Source organism: Nicotiana tabacum, chromosome 6 (assembly GCF_000715075.1).
Source record: "Nicotiana tabacum cultivar K326 chromosome 6, ASM71507v2, whole genome shotgun sequence".
Lineage (NCBI taxonomy): Eukaryota > Viridiplantae > Streptophyta > Magnoliopsida > Solanales > Solanaceae > Nicotiana > Nicotiana tabacum.
In genome coordinates this window covers 216542017-216554115 of record NC_134085.1, presented here as the reverse complement: position 1 = coordinate 216554115, position 12099 = coordinate 216542017, and the positions used below count along the sequence as shown (strand labels likewise).

At 36.7% G+C, this 12099-nt stretch overlaps 1 long non-coding RNA gene across 2 annotated transcripts; it reads left to right on the top strand.

Moving 5' to 3' along the window:
* The first annotated feature begins 1994 nt into the window (after positions 1-1994).
* LOC107795663 (uncharacterized) lies at positions 1995-8502 on the top strand. Of its 2 annotated transcripts, none has more exons than XR_001650191.2 (4): positions 1995-4010; positions 4301-4372; positions 7247-7343; positions 8207-8502. It is a non-coding gene; the product is annotated as an uncharacterized LOC107795663 (long non-coding RNA). The 2 variants fall into 2 exon arrangements; XR_012710199.1 differs by having other exon boundaries at positions 2013-3041.
* The last annotated feature ends 3597 nt before the right edge of the window (positions 8503-12099 follow it).

Below are 12099 nucleotides of genomic sequence, written 5' to 3'. Positions count from 1 at the left end.
AACTGGCATGGAATTGGGAAGCTGAGGAAGAAACTTCATATGATTTTCTTCCATACTTTGGTGATGAAGAAGAACCGGAGACCGTGGAACCTGTGCAGGACACAACTCCACCTCCTTCTCCAACAAATGTTGCATCTCCCTCTTCTCAAGAAGGTTCAAATGAACAGCCGCAAAAGACAAGGAGCATTCAAGAGCTCTATGAGGACACAGAAGAAGTTACTAATTTTGATTTTTTATGTTGTCTCTTTGCTGACAGTGAACCAATGAACTTTGATGAAGCTGTTACAAACAAAAGGTGGAGACAAGCCATGGAGGAGGAGATTGAGTCAATAGAGAAGAACAACACTTGGGAGTTAACAACTTTTCCCAAGGGTTATCGAGTAATTGGAGTGAAATGGGTATACAAGACAAAGAAGAATGCTGATGGAGATATGGAGAGATACAAGGCACGACTTGTGGCTAAAGGCTACAAGCAAAGGCAAGGCATTGACTATGAAGAAGTCTATGCACCTGTTACCCGCATGGAGACTATTCGTTTGCTGATCTCTTTGGCGGCGCAAATGAAGTGAAAGATTCATCAACTAGATGTCAAGTCAGCCTTCTTGAATGGCTATCTTGAAGAAGTCTATATTGAACAACCATTGGGCTTCGTGGTAAAAAACCATGAAGATAAAGTGTTGCGGTTGAAGAAAGCTTTATATGGATTAAAGCAAGCCCCACGAGCATGGAATAGTTGCATCGACAAGTATTTTCAAGACAATGGGTTTACTCGTTGTCTCCATGAATATGCTCTTAACCTTAAAGTTCATACTAATGGAGATATCTTACTTGTTTGTCTTTATGTTGATGATCTTATTTTCACGGGTAATAACCCAAGTTTGTTTGAAGCTTTCAAGAAAGATATGTCCCGTGAGTTCGAGATGACAGACGTAGGGCCCATGTCATATTACCTGGGCCTAGAAGTGAAGCAGATGGAGGATGGAATTTTTATCTCTCAAGAAAGCTATACAAAGGAGATATTGAAGAAGTTCAACATGCTCGATTGCAACCCCGTGAACACACCGATGGAAAGTGGGACAAAATTGTCCAAGTTTGATGAAGGAGAAAAAGTGGATCCCACATTCTTCAAAAGTCTTGTGGAAAGTTTGAGGTACTTGACTTGTACCAGACCAGATATACTTTTTTGCAGTTGGAGTAGTAAGTCGCTTCATGGAGGCTCCTACTTCTACTCACTTGAAGGTCACTAGAAGAATTCTTCATTACCTAAAAGGTACGATTGATGTTGGGTTATTTTATTCTTCTTCTAATGATTTCAACCTTGTGGGATTTTGTGATAGTGATTATGCGGGAGATATTGATGATAGAAAAAGAACAACTGGTTTTGTATTTTTCTTGGGTGATTCTGTTATTTCTTGGAGTTCAAAGAAACAGTCCATTGTTACTCTCTCGACTTGTGAAGCCGAATATATAGCAGCAACATCATGTACCTGTCATGCTATTTGGCTAAGGAGATTATTAAAGGAGCTCAATTTGCCACAAATGGAAGCTACAGAGATTTGTATTGATAACAAATCTGCACAGACACTCGCCAAGAATCCGGTATATCATGATCGAAGCAAGCATATAGATACAAGGTATCATTTCATCAGAGAGTGCATTACCAAGAAGGAAGTCAGACTCAAATGTGAAGTCTGATGATCAAGTCGCAGATATCTTCACAAAGCCTCTTAAGTTTGAAGATTTTCAAAGATTGAGATCAAGACTTGGAATAAAGAAGAAAAATCAAAATTAAAGGAGAGATTTGTAGGACCCATAAAAGGAAAAAAGAAAATAAAGAAAAAGTTAAAAAAGTTGGTGAAGTCAAATTAGGGTGGCTGAAATTTTTTCAATAAGGGAGGCTGAAATCTGGACTTTACAAATTGAGGAACCAATCAGGTTGGTTGGGTTGGTGAAAATGTGCCTATAAATATGAGCTTTATTCGTTCAGTTTAAGTACACCAAAATAACGAGAGAAGCATAAAGTAGTGAGAGTAATCCACAGATTGTGGTCTGTGAGATAACTAGTGAGTGGTAGTAATATGGTAGTGAAGTATTTTGAAAGAGTGTTATTTCTTTCAAAGTTGTAGTAGTCTCTTGACACTACTGAGTTGTAATATTATAGTGGTAATATTGCTCCACTCGGGTATTGCATTTTATCCTGCTATAATATTTGGTGTCATTGTTACTTTCTTGTGTTATTATTATCTGCTGTGAATATTGCTCCTAGGCGAGATTATTTTTTATACCAACATCCATATCTTGCCAAATGCATCATCTCAGGTACTGTTCCCAATTCTTGTTCAATCTTGCTTAGCGCTGATAATATATCCCCTTTATTAAAGTTCCTCTTCTTCATTTACAAAGGTGGCTGTGATGCATCAGCTGGGTTGGTTTATTGGTTTAGGAATGGCCATAACCGGAGGCGCCAAGCCAAGATTTTGAGTTTATGAATTTTGGATTCTAGAAAAGGCACCTTAGTAGTTTCTGAATAAATTATTTATTCGTGAGTTTTTAATTCAAATATATGGTCTGGACCATAGCTACTAGGTTATGTCGAACCCGTACTTAGAACTCTAGCTTCGCCCCTGGCCATAACCATAGGGCCCCTGACTGTGCTATCAGGTCAGAGCATGTGACCGAAACTTCCACTTCCTCTTGCAAGGTTAGACTACTTTCCTTTTTCTTTTTTTCTTTTTTTAATAAAAGAATCAAGCTGTCAAGTAATTAGATCCCTCTAACTAAGGCCTTGACCAATAAGATGCATGTGCTCAATCTTTTTTATGATAACAGTCCTATTGTGAAGTGAAGGAAGAGTACACAGTTTCATAGTTCCTGTAGACTTCTTTGCAGGATCCAGTTTACCTGAGTGAATACTCTTATGCTGCGCAAAGCAAGGTTGTTTAGTTCAACAGTGTAATCTCCACTGATTTTTATATAATATAGATTAAATCGGTTCACTTCAATCTGCTGTCTTGAGGAGCGTAAAGGAAATCTACTTCCAGGTAGAGAAGATAATTTCTTACTGATGAATGAAAGTGAATCCAAAATTGCTGCCCTGTAAAGGATTTTGAAGTAAACTAAATTCTACCTGTAAACTAAATTCTACTTTGAAGACACACTTTGATTAATAATGCATGTCTTGGTTGATATTAACACTTTTGCATCCATGAACTGAGATGTTGCTTGTTGGATGACCTTGCATTTGAGGTCTTTGAGCTTGAATTAGATGTCATCCTGATATGCTCATAATAGGTTCTTGTTCTGCATATAAGATGTGTGAATAGTCAGTGGAGAATTTTCATCGAGGAGAGTCAAAATATAAAGAAACAAACTCACCACGAAGTCAAGAGGTGTCAATACTTAGTATGTATAATATATTTCATAAAAAAAAATTATCTAACTACACAGTGTAAATTTTCGACAAAGGGTGTGTCGGCTTTAAGTGCATGTGGCTCCGCCACTGGGAATAGTGCTGGCAGTACATCAGCTTCTCCTATGCTGATTGACCTTTTGGCACCAAACCTGGACTAGTCACTATTTTCCTGTTTTTGTTTCCTTATAGATAGACTTGGGAGGCGTCAATGAGATCAACAACTGCCACTTTGTTACTGATGACTTATCAGACACCAACATCATGTAAAAGTCTTTTCACACAGTTATAAAAAGTATCCTGTTGTTCTTGAAATTTTAATGGCTGATATCCTAAGAGTACTCCCTTTGTCATGGCTCAGTGGGCTGCAGAAGGTAAGAAGGAATTTCTGCCTGTCACAAACAACAAGGATGGATACTCTTTCCTCTATACTTTTGGGTGGCAGGTCATTCTGAATTTGATGGCTATAATGTTCTCTATTGGTTTTCTTTTTACGGTTGTCTTTTGTTCCTATGTCATAGTTATGTCAATAAATTGCTGGACAAACTGGAGTATGGAGCTGCATTTGTTGGTTTTGCAATTTCAATTCCTTAATCCATAAGTACGTTAGAAAATTCTAGTCACCTTTAATATAATTCCACTAATTTTTAAAGTGAAGATAAAGTATTAGTGTAAATGTGATACCAAGCAGTAAAGTGGACATACGAGATTTTGGTTCGCCACAACAGGTTTGTTGAAATGCTAGATTATTTATCCCAGATATTTATATAACTGTTTGGCTGTTTTGGATTATTTTGCTCCACGAAGTAATTATAATTTTCACTGATTGCATATTAATTTGGGATTGTGGCACTCGTCAATGTATTCTTACCAGAACTATTCATATTGCAGGTTGCTGAAATTTTAACAAAAACGTTTTTGGTGTCACCTTCTCAGAAAACAAAACTGATTCACGCATCAGAGGTGTGTTGTTTGGTATTTCTTCCATCACTCAAAATTTGTAATTGGTCTTTGAGTGCTTGTCATACAACAACGGCCCAGTATAATCCCACAAGTGGGGTCTGGGGAGGGTAATATGTACGCAGACTTTACCCCTATTGGTGTTACTGTTGAATAAACTTTTCAGAACCTTAACATCTTCGATGTAACCCACTGTACATATCTTCATTCTGGACCAAACCAATTGGTTAACATGTTTGATGATTTGTGCCCTTAAAAATGCATTTGCCCTTACAAGAAGGAAAGCCACATATTCTAAAGCTATGTTTATGCAATAGCAACTATGCCTCTATCCTAAGTAGTTTAATAATGTGTTTCGATGAACTTAAATAAAGAAGCAAAAATCATTTCTTAGCTTAGAGTTACTTATGTAAGAAAGAACATGAACACTTACAGTCATAATGTGGGTGAACTTGTTGCGGTTTCCCATGAACTTAAAAGAAGAGTTAAAAAATTAATACGTTCAATTCACAGAAGTCAAGTTGCAGTTCTGTAATCCTTTTCCTTTCTATCCTTTCCTTAGTGTGAGCAACTAGTCATGAAACTTCATCATTCTAATTCCAGTTCAGTGAACTTTCTATTCAGATGTTCTCTTGAACTTTGCTCGAAAAGGCATATATCTATTTCCTTCTCTTTGCAGTTCATTTGTGACAAAGATGAGTTAGTGCACTATTTTGACCGGTATCATATGTTCCAATATTCTCATAGCTCTATATTGGCACTACGTCTATTTGGAGAGCGCGTGTATATTCGAATTCATGCCGGGTCGTTCAACTACGAAAGCTATCCATCTCATCCGGAGGTTGGTGGAACAGTACAGGAATAAGAGGAAGGATTTGCACATGGTATTTATTGACATAGAGAAAGCGTACGACAAGGTCCCGTGGGAGGTTCTTTGGAGGTATTTGGAGGTAAAAGGTGTTCCGGTAGCATACATTAGTGTAATTAAGGACATGTATGACGGAGCCAAGACTCAAGTTAGGACAATAGGAGGAGACTCGGAGCATTCTCTGGTGGTTATGGGGCTACACCAAGGATCTGCGCTCAAGCCTTTCTGATTTGCACTGGCGATGGACGCTCTGACGCAGCATAGTCAAGGGGAGGTGTCATGGTGTATGTTATTTTGCGGATGATATAGTTCTGATTGATGAGACGCGAGGAGGTGTTGACGAGAGACTGGAGGTTTGGAGACAGACTCTTGAGTCTAAAAGTTTCAGGTTGAGCAGGACTAAGACATACTTGGAGTGCAAGTTCAGCGAAGTGGCAGGTCGATTATCTAGGGGAACAAGGAGATCGCGAGGATGTCATGCACCGTATAGGGGCAGGTCGGATGAAATGGAGGTTAGCATTTGACATTTTGTGTGAAAAGAAGGTGCCCCCGAAACTTAAAGGCAGGTTCTACAGAGCGGTGGTTAGACCGGCTATGTTTTATGGGCACAATATTGGTCAGTTTAGATTTCCCATATACAGAAGATGAAAGTAGCAGAAATAAGGATGTTGAGATGGATGTGCGGGCACACGAGGTTGGATAAGATTAAGAATGAAGATATTCGGGCAAGGGTGGGCGTGACTCCCATGGAAGACAAAATGCGGGAAGTGAGGCTTAGATAGTTTGTGCACGTGCAGAGGAGAAACATAGATGCCCCAGTTATGAAGTGCGAGCGGTTGGCTCTGATGGGTATGAGGAGAGGTAGAGGGCGGCCAAAGAAGTATTGGGGAGAGGTGATCAGGCAGGACATGACGCGACTCTAGCTCACCGAGGACATGGTCTTTGATAGGAAGGCATGGAGGGAGAGCATTAGGTTTATAGGTTAGTAGGTAGTGAGCATTTTTTTGCTCAGTTTTGTGTGTAAGTCTAGTCGGTCAGTGTCGTGTTTTAGTATGCTAGTGGTACATGTTGTGCTCGTACTATTTTCTAGGACCTTGTCACTCCGCTGATTATTGATATTGCTTTTCCAGTATATTTTCTGATTCTTAGCTCGTTCGTACTATCTTCCTGGTTATGTTGTTGTTATTATTCTTTGTCGATTTTCATCTTCTAGTGCCGAGGGTCTATTGAAAACAGCATCTCTATCCAGGGTAGAGGTAAGGTCTGCGTACACATTACCCTCCTCAGACCTCACTTGTGGGATTATACTGGGTTGTTGTTATTGTGTATAGGGGGGAATTTTGGTTTACAGAAAACCGCGCTTTCATTTGTCTACCAGAGTGATTCTCTTTTTTTTTTCTTTTTTGGTAAAGTACCAACAAATGATAAAATTGAAAAATAACTTCCATTTTACCAGAAAATTGAAAACCATGCAATGCCCTCCGACACTTGATGTCACGAAGTTCTTCATTCTCTATTGGCCTTCTATTTGGTTTAAGACTAACGAAAGCTACTCGTTTTATGAGATCCTGAAGGATATCTACGAAGGATTTAGCTGTTGACTTGGTATATCATGTAAAGATAAACTAGAAATTGTGATCAACATTTTTCTACGTTTCAGCAGGGCGTGACCTTTTCTTGTGATGGCTATTTAACCGGTTAGCAAGACAAGTTATTCAGTTTCTGAATCAACAGACTAAATTGATTCACTCTTCCCATGATTCAACCTCTTGTTATTATTGGATTTGAGGTGATAAATTACTTAGATTGGTTTCATTGGAGTAAAGTTAAGCTACTTGTGCAACTGCTATCTAAAGTTAATAACTTATTTCCTTATGCCGGTACATGACACTTCGTTTTCATGCTTCAAAAATGTCACAAGGAAATATCTAAAGGTTTCATTTGAACCAGTAATTCACAGAATTCTATCTGTAAATCTATTTGATGATCATTGTCTGATGATTCTGTAGCGCAGCGTTGATGACAAAACCTATTACACATTCGAGTTTACTGCACAAGTCCCAAATTATGCTCGCCATGCAATCACTGCAGTCTGCATTGGCAACGGTATGATACTTATTTTAGGTTTTAATTGTCAATGTGTATGCTATGGAAAATGTTTTACTTCTTCGCGGACTATGATGTTTCAAATTCCTTCCGTAAACTGATAAAGAAAGGGTCTCATTTCCCTGCCTTTCCGGAGTAGAACTTGATTACCTGCCAAATTCTTGCACCGTTATAGTTTTGGTACTAATTAGTTGAAAGATGCAGCAACATAAATATTGATATACTTCGACTTTGACAAGAGGGTTGCTCTGATGGTAAGCAACCCCCACTTCCAACCGAGAGGTTGTGAGTTCGAGTCTTCCCAAGAGCAAGGTGGGAAGTTCTTGGAGGGAAGTATGTCGGGGGTCTATTTGGAAACAGTCTCTCTACCCTAGGGTAGGGGTAAGGTCTGCGTACACACTACCCTCCCCAGACCCCACTAAGTGGGATTATACTGTGTTGTTGTTGTTGTTGTTATTGGACTTTTTCACTAGCCTGCAGGATCGTCAACTTAGGCTTTAGCAAGAACTAATTCAGTCTCCTGTGTACTCATCTATCACCATAGTTTTGTTTCCATCAATTAATCTTATGATAACATGTATAGATGGTTTTATCTACATTGACAATGAGGTTTATTAGTCAACTTCCACCTTGGTTCATTATTTAGTTTAAACAAAAAAGGTTAATGACAGTCAGCCCAACACTTCCTTGGTTCCATTTCATGTGTTTCCCGGTTCCCTCCTATTTTATTTGCTACTTGTGCGTCTAAAATCAATGTTTCTCACCAACTTCTTTCATCTCTTTCGACATGCATTTCAAATTTTCAATGATGTTGCATAAATTTCTGATATATATTTCCATTTGAATGATGAATCCTAATGCAGGAAAGTTCTTTACTTGACAAATGGGGAGAAGATGAAGGATAGATTACATACTGTGGTTGACTCTTTCCAAACTTTCAATGTCTAATAGAATAATATACTTTAGTAACACATTGCTTCGTGGTGTTAAATTCCAGAGGAAAATATCTGGGATTGGAGGTTGTATAATGCAGAGGCGAACTTAGGATTTAAATCTATGGGTTCAACTTTTAAGGTTTTTAGCATTTAACTCATTATATGTTAAAGTTATGAGTTCATATTTGCTATTTTTGCAATTTTAATGAATTTTTACTCATAAATTTTTACTTTGTGTCGAAAGTTATGGGTTCAATTGAACCCGTCATTATCGCACTACATCCGCCCCTAGTATAATGGATGTAGATATAAGTGGTTTGCTTATTTTCAGCCATTCAAAATGGCATTACAGATTTTATAGCAGCGTCCTTTGTTGAATACCCGTTGTTCTATTCTATTTCAACGTTGACACTGTATTTTCTTTTCTTTACTGCCCTGAACCACAACTTTAGCTTGTAACACTCTTCAGATTTTATACCACAGTTCCTAAGCCAAAAGAAACAAGAATAAGTAGCAAACCTACTCTTCGAAACGGCTGAGGCGGAGCCATGATTTAAAACTTATGGGTTCGAGATTCTAAAAATTTTAAGTTAATGGGTTCTAAATTAACAATTTATACATGTTCAATAAATTTCTCAATTCAAATATATGATTTGGACCAAAATTACTGGGTTAGGCCGAACCCGTAGTTTCAACTCTTCCTCCGCCCCTGAATGGTGGTTCAAACTATTTTTTCTTTCTCATAAGTACAAAGTTGACAAAATCTCACAAGTTCAGTAAAAATTCTTACATTGGTTTGGTTCCATGCACAAGAATAGCACAATGTATGCATGGCATGAATAAGCCCTGAAATCATGCATAAAAAGCTGAGGAGTTTGTTTTAACCATTCACAGCAAATGTGCTCCAAATTAACAGATAAAGAATGAGAATGGCATGTAATTTCACCTTTTGTATATAACCTTATACATTATATCCAAATTTCCCAAGCATGGCCTGCATGATTCTTCTCTTCCCCTTTAATTATTTTTAGAACTTATCTGACCCATATTTTTGTCCTCTTATCTTTCTCTACTGAGCCAATTCTTGGTTGGAGCTCATCAGGAAATGATGATCTTAAAGAAAGATGAACTTTTAATTTCTTATTAAAAGAAACAACACATATATTAAGTTACCCTCTAAATAATGGAAAAGAAAAGGCAACTTTTGTGTCATTTTCATGGGTACAAGTTCATGTTTCCTTCTTCCACACAGCAATTTTTCCGTTGTATAATAAACGTTAAGATGAAGCATGCCATATTTAATTTATGCCCTTAAAAACATCATTATTTGCCATGATTCTGTCATTTGTTTAAGGCAAAAAAGCAAGTCGAAAGGGGCCTAATTAGGCAGTTACAGGGGAATTCTTTTTCATTGTGTGGATCCCAATTCACACTAGCAGCCAGGAGCACAAAGTGATGTTTTATCATATGCTAAATAATTAAAAATACATAAAGAAGTCCTACATTATTTCAACTGGATCTTTTAGATGTGTCAGAATTGGTTTAGAACAGCACATAGTGATAGCTAAATATATAGTAATATTAAATCAAATGGTCCTCCATTTGGCACGAAATTTGTATTATAAATTATTCTTTCGCTAGCAGAAACATACTCTGTATGAAAGATAAGTAGCAAGGATACCCCTTGTTTATCGTTTCTTTAACATGTCGTACAAACACTAAGCACACTACTATAGTGTATGTAATAATCACCCGCACAGTACCATTTTTAAACTAATAAAAACACTGTCATATTTGAGAAATTATAGATACAATCCATAATCAACAAGAACTTAATAAGTGTCTCTCTTTCCTTAACATTTCAGCGCACATATTTAAATGAGCCTTAGTTTATGTGAGGTGGGGATAATTCAATAATGAATAGTATCATACTTGTTGAGATAAGGGATTAAGTTTTTTAATAAATTGATAGTACATGCACCAAATTATCATGGGGTCTTATTGTCCAAGATGAGACTAAGCATCATCATACCGTAGCCCTAGGGCTTCCCGGGGGAGCTACTGCAATTTTAAGTACGGGTTCGGAAGAATTCAGTAGTTTTTGCTTAGATCCTATATTTATATTAAAATTAATTAAATATGTATAAATATTTTTATCCGAAAGTAGTAACTAATACGAGCTATGAATTTAATAGCAAATTTATAATACATAAATTTCAAATTCTAACTCCGTCTCTGACGGCATCCCACACGACTAAGTGACTGTCAGCTTCAAATATGTGATAAGAAATGTGCTTGATATGATCATCATCAGAATAAATATACAGCTAATTAAACACTTTTACTTGCACCATTGCAATGGCTCATGATATTGATTGGACTCGATATTTTTTCATGGTATATTCACTAGCACTTCCTGTAGTTTCGTTTTTATCATTTGTGGTAACTTCACAATAAAGAATTTATTCTCCAGATTACATTCGAAAGGGAAATAACTTTTCCTTTTGATTTACACCATATTCATGATATATATTCTATTGCCCGGAAAACAAAAGAGTACCAGATTTTTTGTACGAACACTTGTACACCCCCTGCCCTGACCGTACAAAAATATGAAACAAAACAAATCAATAAAGTTATATTCAGTGATGGTGTAAATTCTTTTTTAACTCTATTATAAAACGTTGCGTGCTTTATTTTTAAAGTTACCAATTTCATTATTATGTTTATTACCTACATTTTTAAACTCTTAATTAAGCTTGGGATTGTAGTCTGGATTAAGCACCTAGTATTTGTCAAACAGTCAACAAATAGTCAAAACAGTACATGTTACTACTGCATACATATTAGTAGTAAGCTTTTATCTAAACTGGATTAAAAAGAAGTGTTAAATTAATTTGAACTTATTCTTTTGAATTAGGGAATAAGTTACTTATAACTTTATTATTGCAGAGATTTATTAAATGCAAAGGGAACCTTAACAAATCTAATAAAGTAAATAATTAATCAGAACAATCCCAAAGAGAATCCATATGTGCGAAGCTAATATTCGAAAATCAAAGGAGAAAACTTGGAAGAGAAGTTGTGAGAGACAAAAAAAAATATGAAGAAAAAAACCATTGGTGGTCAAAGGAATACTTTCTCTTCCCTACATCATCATATCGATATATGAAATAATAAGAGATGCCCACTTTCCTTATTATCTTTGTTATTATAAATATATTATATTATGGATGTCTATTTAGTACTTCGTTGTAAAGCTTATCCATATGGGACTCCACCGTAAATATGTTTATCTATTTAGTACTTTTATGGATAAATATTACCCCCGGTAGAAGATTATCCATACCGGGTATAATAAGCTTATCCTTTCAGTACCCAGTTATGGATAAACATTACCCCCGATAGAAGATTATTCATACCGGGCACCCAGTTATGGATAAACATTACCCTCGGTAGAAGATTATCCATATCGGGTATAATAAGCTTATCCTTTCAGTAACCAGTTATGAATAAACATTACCTCCGGTAGAAGATTATCCATATCGGGTATAATACGTTTATCCTTTCAGTACTCCGTTTTGGATAAACATTGCTCTCAGTAGAAGATTATCCATATCTGGTATAGTAGCAGCTTACACAACAGCTTCCTTTCATCTATAAATAGAAGAGATTTCGGTTCATTATGTACATCAGTTTGAATTCGAATAATATAACAGTTTCTCTCTATACTTGTCTTTACTTTACAGTCTTTATTTTATAACACGTTATCAGCACGAGACTCTGACATCTCGAGCAAATACTTTGAAAGTATTAGAGGT